We start from the raw sequence: 8,977 nt of genomic DNA, 5'->3' as shown, positions 1-8,977 counted from the left end.
CAATTGTATACACTAGTCGGCATGAGCGCAAACATTACCGTCATAAACAATCAATACACAAAAATACCGTTTCAACCATCATCAAGCCTCTACAAAACATCAACATTCGCCTGATGGTGGAGGGCACCCTTTGAGTGTATATATGATTGCTCTTAAGAAGTTTTGCGCCGTACATAGCAACAAACCAGAGCCGCTGTTGTAGTAGCGTTTGGAACATGATCAAATGTAGTAACGGCTGTCAAAGGGACGAAAATTGCTCTAATCCCTAATACTTTATGGTTTGCACCTTATTTATTGACTCGACCGCTGCTACTGAATTACTGGATGTATGGGCAAGTGCATGGACCTTTCGCTGGTATTGCACGCTATTGTGCATAAGACATTGTTAAGCTCTAATTTGCTACTTTCTTATAGCTTAGAAAATTTGTTAAAACATCTTTTAACTTTGTTAAGTGAAAACACTACAACCACTGGTAATTTATGAATTTTGTACAAAAATTTCTTAGCACGTTCTTTCTGAACATATTCTGATTTCATATTCAAGAAACGTTTTTATATTAAATCAGATTTGTTCAAGACTTCAAAGAAACCTTTTTAGTATACCTGAGTTGGAAATTTCAACGTTTCGGTCTTAATAAAGAAGAAGATTGAATGATAATACTTTAATTTGTTTTTTATTTTTTAGCCTGTGTTGCTAGTGCTCAATGTCTCTTTTTTTTAGTCTAAGAATTCAATTCATTAGTCTAAAATTAAAATAATAATAATAATAATAATAATACTTTTTAATATATATGCAAAGCAATAAAAAGAAACAATTGTATACATATAAATGGATTAATAAATATATGAATAGTTGATAGTCTTGAGCCACTATAAACAAACAGGAGAGAGAATTTATATTCAGCCTGCGGCGAATTTTATATTTAGGACGTTTCAACAGCTTACTGGCTTTTTCGAACAGGCGGCATACATATCCATATCCATCTATCAAAGTATGACTTATTATCCGTTCAAGCAGGGCTTCTCGTATCCTCTGCGAATCTTCAATGGACGAAATTTATCGACCTGTCGCGGTGGAATTCAACAACAACGCTGGCTAAATGAAAATCTTCTTTTGCGCTCTGTTGACAACTTTTTCACTCTATATATAAATACGTATCTAAAGGGGAAAAGTATCATGCAAAAGCATCATGTAATCCGCCAATTGAATTTTCAGTTTTATTTTCTAATTGCAATTCATTAATCAAGGACAACTCATCTCTTAACTTAACAAATACTAATAAGACCTGATCAACTTGTCCGGCAAAATAGGTTTCTTTTTGGGTAGCTTAAATATATTTACTACAGCCCAAGTTAAATGTAGTTTTGTTTAAGCGGATTTACTTGTCTCATCTATTTTCGAATCAATATTATCTATTTGCTTTTGTTTTTATTCTTCTTTTTTTGCCTTTTTTCTCCTGGTTTACAAACAAGAAAAAAACCAAACAAATAAACATCGACAACAAATCCGTCATCCATCATCAATGGAACATTATTTATAAACGTTATGCTTCTTCTTGTTTGTTTTTTCCTTCCTACAACAACTTTACTATACCTGTAATTGTTTTCTTAATTGTTCCACCATTGAAACTGCATCGTGTACAACATGACAACTACAAATACAACTATAACATATATAAACAACAATTTTTTACTAGGTAACAATAAAATCAATTTCTTTTTAATCTTTTTCTCACTTATTATTTAACATTTTATACAAAATTTTTACATAAACACTAAGCTTCGTATAAAATTTATTTGTAATGAAAAAATCGAAATAAGCAAATTTCTCTTTCCTCTCTCATATATGTTACATCAATTTAATGGGTTTTTTAATGAATGCATTATTTTATTTTAAATACTTTCACATATTAAATGGCTTACTTGCTTCTGTCTCATTAATTTTTTGCCGCACTATTCATACACGCTTATCACCTAATTGCTTAACTGAAAATTTGAAAACAAAAATACTAGCTTTGTTTGCATACAATGCTCTAGAGACTGCTAGAAATAAACCCATAAGTGTGAATAGCTTAAAATTCTCTGCTGTAAATGCTTACATTCCATTGAGTTGAAATTTGTTAACTTTTATACTTTTACAATTCCATTGTCTGTTGTTTACATCAGCAGAAGTTGTTAATTTTCTCATTCAAGGATTTGCTAATATTGCCACTCCACTTGAAACGCCCACCATTCTTGGTATACTTCTGTCTTCGCTTAGCTGTCACATATAGATACAACGTTCGACTATTCGACTTTTCACACTTGGATACAAAGACAAGTGAGAATATTATAGCCAGGCAAAGTCGACCTATAGATACTCTGCGACACTCCGTCCAGTACAGTTTTTGTCATAAAAACTACCTTCTAGACCTACGTGATTCAAACTCCGTATTATTATCTTTGCTAAACAAAATATTTTCATCATGAAATATTAACAATTTAATCTGTTTCTGAAGGGCTTACTATTCATGAGAAATCTCATTTCTCAATTTATTATCGCTCTCTTGCTATCATAGCCTCTGCTCGACGTTAACGTTTTTTCCTAATATGTGATGGACATGGTAATCCACATGGATCCGATTTAGATACCTTTTTCTTTTGGTCTAAGTTTTAAGACTTAGAACTTGAATTATAGGCATAGTAAAACGACTATAGCCATTTCTTAACGGAACTTTGTGATGGCCATAACAATTGCCTTCACCAACTAATTTATTAAGCAAAAGTTTCTCATAGCCTTCATGAATATTTCAATGTATCGTTATTATTTATTGTGGATGAGTTACGACTATCCGCTATATTCTGAGCGGGGTTTTACTTGCTCCATTTTGTAACGCCGCGCCGTTTTTTAGACGTCAACTTATGATTTCCATAAACTAAAAAGCTTGTTTAATGCAAAACTGATATTGAAGGATTTTATTATTGACACTTCTGTTTCGGAACACGCTATTTTATAATAAGTGACTCAAACCTGAACAGGCAAAACACAAGCACTCATTTTACGACGGCTGATCAATAAAAATGTCAAAATAACTAATTATATCAGTGTTAAGTAGTGTAACTAATACAATTTTGGAAATTAGAAGTTAGAAGTAAGTTCTCCTTCATAGTAAATTTCGCTATTGGTTGTTTAATAGCTCTTCCTTATACCCTACAATACATGTGTTACAAGAGTTTATTAAGTCTGGCGCAGTCGCTAGGTGCAGCAAAGTCTCTAGGTGCACCGCTGCATTCAGCTAAATGCAGCATAGTCAATAAGTACACCACGGTCGCTAAGTGCAGCGCTGCATTCAGCTAAGTGCAACGCCGCATCGAGACGTGGGCGGTAAATATAATAATGAGACAAATACGTGGCGAAAAGAATGAACGGATTGAAACTGACAGCCAGGAAGAGGTATGTTATGGCATTCCACATGGAAGAAAAGCGAGATAGGGTAGTAGGAGAAGAAGCGACGGACGTGCAGGATACAGTAGAAATGGCAGAAGAACTCACTAGGGTACCATGCGTAGTAGACAGGGTAGATGTACTAAGCCCAGTAAATTTTATTGACGACATTTAGACTAGTGAGCCATCTACATCGGCGCAGGCGAAGCTGATCCGGGAGCTTGAGCGGCTTCAAGATCAAAATGAAGAATTAAAACGGTGCCTAGCAAGATAGGAAGACCGGGAAGTTGAACCAGAAGCTGACTACGTAATACTGGAAATTGAGGCAATAAAAGAAGTCGTGGGAAACTTGACTCCTCACGACAGAATTGTTCAACTACACTTCGATGCAGTGTATAGTAATCATCATGCAGTGTATTCGAGGGCGGAGGATACACTGTATGGATGCAATTACATCGACAAGCGCACCATGAAGAATACGGCTGTGTACAAAACGGTCCTCGTCTTCGCCGTAAGAAGCCTGATGACGACTCTTAGTATGTTGATGAACGTCCACCCTTTCAGATGTGGTACGTTTGATGTGTGTTTAGTAGAAGGCAATCTCAAACTGGCGAAGGAGATTGGCTTAGACATGCGAGCTGTTGTCTGCGACAGAAGTCTCGCATATAAGAAAGCTAAACACTCATTAACTGCTGGAGTTCTGCTGATGCACGACTATTTACACCTTATGAATAGATGCCGAGCAAAAATTGAAAGCAGCAAACAACAATACGAACATTCCGTAATTGGAACACTGTACAAAAGAGTCGCGACCACTTCTCGAGCCTGGGCTCAGAGAGGCGCTGTTCAGTCGTTCGCAACACCGCACTACGTAAATGAACAGCAAAGTAAAGGTAATTACAATATTACAAAAATATGTCAATAAGTAACTAATTTATTTTTTCTATTTCAGAACAGAAAAAAATCCACCAGCAATCTAATAAAGGAAGATCAAGCAGAAATCGAAGCAAAGTAAAGGTAATTACAATATCTCTCATTCTCTCTCATTTTTTCTCTTTTTTACTTTAGATTAAAAAACAACCTATTTTCATAAGGGAAGAGAAGCAATCGAGTCCCAACCCAAATTCCTAAGGGCAAAAAGCCACAATTGCTTTTGAACAGATACAATTGAATCTACATAGTACCTACAGGAAGGAGACCGCACAACAAAGGCATACTCAAGTATTGATTTAGCCGAACGCATGCACAGCCTTTTCGAATTGTAGGGATCAAAGCGCTACAGACCACCTTTTTGTAAAACCAAGCGCAGACCCAGCTTTGCTTAACGAGAGCTTAATATGCAAGTTAAAACGTAACCTTTAGTCAACTAGAACGCATAAATCTGTGAAAGAATCGACGTCCTCCAACTTTTGCAATGAAATACTGAGTAATGAATGAATTCCTTCTTGGGAAAGAAAGCTTTTTACATTTACTTAGATTTAATTTCATAAAATTCAACGAGCACCATGCAACCAAATTATTTAAGTCAATTTATGGTGATGTGATTGCAATTCTATGGAAAAGGAAGAAAACAGTTTCACTTCATCAGCATACATTAACATCTGGCTGGATTTATTCACCGAGGGCAGATCATTAATGTATGAATTTAATAAAATGGGCCCTAAATGGCTGTCTTGAGGTACGCCCGACGTGACGGGGAATTCATCCGAGGTAATGAAGTTAAACAAAACCCTGAATGAGCTGTTGTACAGATAGGAGCTTAACCATTTCAATAAATAGAAGAGGAAGTCAGAAGTTTGGAATTCGAAGATCAATAAGTTATGGTTAACCAAATCAAACGCTTGACTAAAATCCGTATATATGACGAGAACCACTTGAAAAGGCCTTAAAAAAATGACAAGTAAACAGATTGGTAACAGCAGATCTTCCTTTTTGAAAACCATGTTGAAATAGAGATATATACGATTTGATGGCAAAGGCCAAATGCTGAGTAAGAATTCGGTGGAACAGTTTAGGTAAGACACCCAACTTGACAATGCCTCTGTAGTTCTCAACGAGTTGTCTACTTTCACTTTTGTGAATAGGAATAAGGAAACTGCCCTTCCAACACAAATGGAAAACACCTAAATTCAAGGGCGGGTTAAAAATCTTTGAGATAACGCCACATGGCTCGGGAGCGCATGATTTAAGCACACATTATGGAATTCCATCAGGTCCAGGCACACAACTATACTTGAGAAAGCTCAACCCCTCTAAAACATCATTTTCTAAAATGATCACATTAGTTATTGAAACCAAATTATGTGGAATATGGGTAGTTTATAGTTAAATCGGAATTATCGGAATCGGTTTAACTTTCATTTAAACGCTCGTCGAACAACTAATATAGTAGCATTAATTACAATTAATAGTAATGTTTTAATTATCTGTATGACGCATAGTTTTAATTGACTTTAACTAATAACTAGTGAGAGGATTATATTTAGCTAGAGCGTTGTCTCTCATAAATAGGAACTTAAAAGAAGAAGAAGAAAGTAGGAAAACGAAATTTGAATACTCTATAATATTGGATGGACCTGGCCGATTATTTCCCTACTACAGATACTGAGGGGTCGCACATAAAATAACAGGCGCTTGCATGTGTTTTTTTTTTATCAGGAAATAAGACGTACCACAACCGCGCTAACATCCCAATGCTAAGTAACTAGCGAATCTCATTAGTAGCCGCGAAGGTTAAAAGCGTAAGTTTATAAGTGAGATAAGATCATCTAAATTGTCGCAACTTCCTAGGCAGGAAATTATATGCCAAAGAGCACGTAACTGGAGCAATCAGTAGAAAGTTATTGCGAACTGACCTACTAAAGAAAAGAGATTAAGGAGCTCCTTCGCCACCTGCCGTAGGATAATGTAGAAGCTAAGGAGAAGTCCAATTTTAACAAAATTAACCAAAGAGAGAATACATATCTAACTATATGATTACATAGTAGTCTTAATATTCTCAAATTTAAAGTATTCATTAAACTAGGGAAGGACTTATAAATGGCATAATTAAAGTACGCTCAAAATTGCACTTCCGAAATTCGTCACTTTTGTTCCCCATCAAATACTTTTAGAAGTTTAGCTATATGCTGCTTCATCTTATCCCGCTTGGCGATTTTGATTTCAAAGAGTAGCCTAAAGGTTGTCGTAGACAATGAATGCAAGATTTATTTGGCGAAAACCCGGTACGAACTTTCGAACAGTTTAGCAGTTGAGGTGCGAGGCGAAAGATACAAAAGGAGAGCAAATGGCTACGATACGAATTGACTGAAAACGGCATTTCGAACCGTTTCAACATCACCGTTTCGTTGCTTGCCAGGCAAATAGTAATTCCCTATGTGACTGACAATGTGAAGTACAGACAATCCTAAGCGCAAAAAGTTATGGGTTAATAGAGGACATCAATCCGCATCGACAACCGAAGTGGAATATTCACGGGGTTTGGTGTGTGCTTGGTGTGGTGAGCAAAGTACAGTGTATTACGAGCTGGTAAAACCCAACGAAGCTATTTCTGCAGATGTCTGCCAACGTTAACTGAACAATTTGAATGATGTATTGTTGCAAAAAAAAAATTAGCAATAGCGGTTAACAGACGCAAAGTGAAACTCTTCTGTGAAAACGTTCGTATATCGAGTTTTTAGTAAAAATTCCATACAGCAGGATGAAACACTTGGCTTAGAAACATAAACAAAATAAAAATGTTGCGGGGAGAATTTTTATGAGATTTTGTTTATTATCATAGAATTTTTTTCATTTCCGTCGAAACGCCTTCACGTTTTTTTCATTTCCGTCGAAACGCTTGCAGCTTTTTTTCATTTTCATCGAAACGCCTGCAGCTTTTTTTCATTTTCATCGAAACGCCTTCACTTTTTTTTCATTTCCATTGAAACGCTCGCAGCTTTTGTTTAAATACGCATCGTTTCTTGAAAGATGTGTAGCTTTTGTTGATTTTCGTAGAAAGCTGTGCGTTTATTGTTTGCTTTCATAGAAAGATGCTTTTTTTTATTTTCATTCATTTCGCATTAACATCATAAATTTCACATTTATTAAAAACAGCGTTGTGCTCTCTCTATTCTGAACATATGCTACTTTTTATAAACCATGTGAAGGGGAAAATAAGTTAAATTCAAATTCATCTTAGAAGTGCACATAGAAGTGCACATCGAGTGAAAAATTGAGAAAAATTAAACAATTAAAACAAGCCCAAAAGACTATGAGTATATTTAGTTTTGTTTCCATTATTTTATTAGGGCATCTGCATATCCAAAAGAAATTTGTCTCAACAAAAAATTTAAAAAAAGAAATTGTTTCACCACTTTATTGGCGGTAAGTGCATTTATTTTCTTGTGCTTACATTTTCATAAATTTCTCGCATTATTACATTTTTTATTGTATTACTTCCATACCGTAGAAATAATATTGGTGGGTTTTTTTTACATCAAAATAAAAAGTATACGTATGCAATACAATAAAGAAAAGTATCCGTTAGGTTGCATTGTTCTTGCACATGCACAAAAATAACGGCGAATAGTAATTAACATGGCGCTAATATCAATATATTATTATTATTATTGTCATTAATTTCGCCAGAGAAATAAATTCTAAGACTAAACTCTTAAAAGCACTAGCATCAAAGGCTATCGGCTTTTATTAAAAACTCTACCGCACTTGAGATTCGAACCCACGACCATTGACTTGCTAATTTTTAAAAAGCTGACCCGAATATATATGTTTTTCAGTGAATTCGTTTTTATAGTTCCTAAATAAACGTTCATTTATGATGGTACTGTGCTTATCACAAAAGAAAATATGATTTTTTCCACAACTCATATGTAAATTTCTAGACAAAATTTATAATTCTAATTATAAACAGCAACACAAAGTACAAAGGGCACTTGTGGTTGCCATAAATCCCTGAAAAGATTTGTTTAGCTTAAGCCATGTTAATAATGTTATAATTTTGAGTCAACCTATGCAATAGGAAGCGAACAAATTCATTAATTTGCTATATTTTAACGCGTGTGGAGAAATAGTCCTTTCTTAAAATATACGCATTAAAAGCGAAGCTATTAAATAAAAAATTTCTGATAATAACAATGCGAATTAATGGACATTGATATTGAATTATGCTTAGAAAATTAACAGCTGCTAGGCTAGACAAAGGAATTTAAGTTGTTGGTGGATAAATGTGATTCTAGAAAAAAGGGTGTGAAAAACTACATTCTATAAAGCATTGTAGTTTCATGCATAGTGAAAAGGCAAGAGAAAAAAAAGTATCAGACAGTGCCATAAAAATACACGGAAGCATTTTTAGGAAAGAAAATTACGAAATAAAAATTTTTTGGCATTTTATAAGAAAAAAAAAGCAACTTTGAAAATTTCATTAAAAATTGTGTAAAAAAGTCTGTTATAAACAAAAGAAAAAATATGTCAACACAACCAGATTCGTTGTACGACCGGAGAATTCGTTGTACGACCAGAGAATTCGTTGTACGACCAGAAAAGTTTGTTGTA

The sequence above is a fragment of the Glossina fuscipes genome, unplaced genomic scaffold, assembly GCF_014805625.2.
Source record: "Glossina fuscipes isolate IAEA_lab_2018 unplaced genomic scaffold, Yale_Gfus_2 262, whole genome shotgun sequence".
Taxonomy (NCBI): Eukaryota; Metazoa; Arthropoda; class Insecta; order Diptera; family Glossinidae; genus Glossina; species Glossina fuscipes.
Note: the sequence above shows the minus strand (reverse complement) of the source record.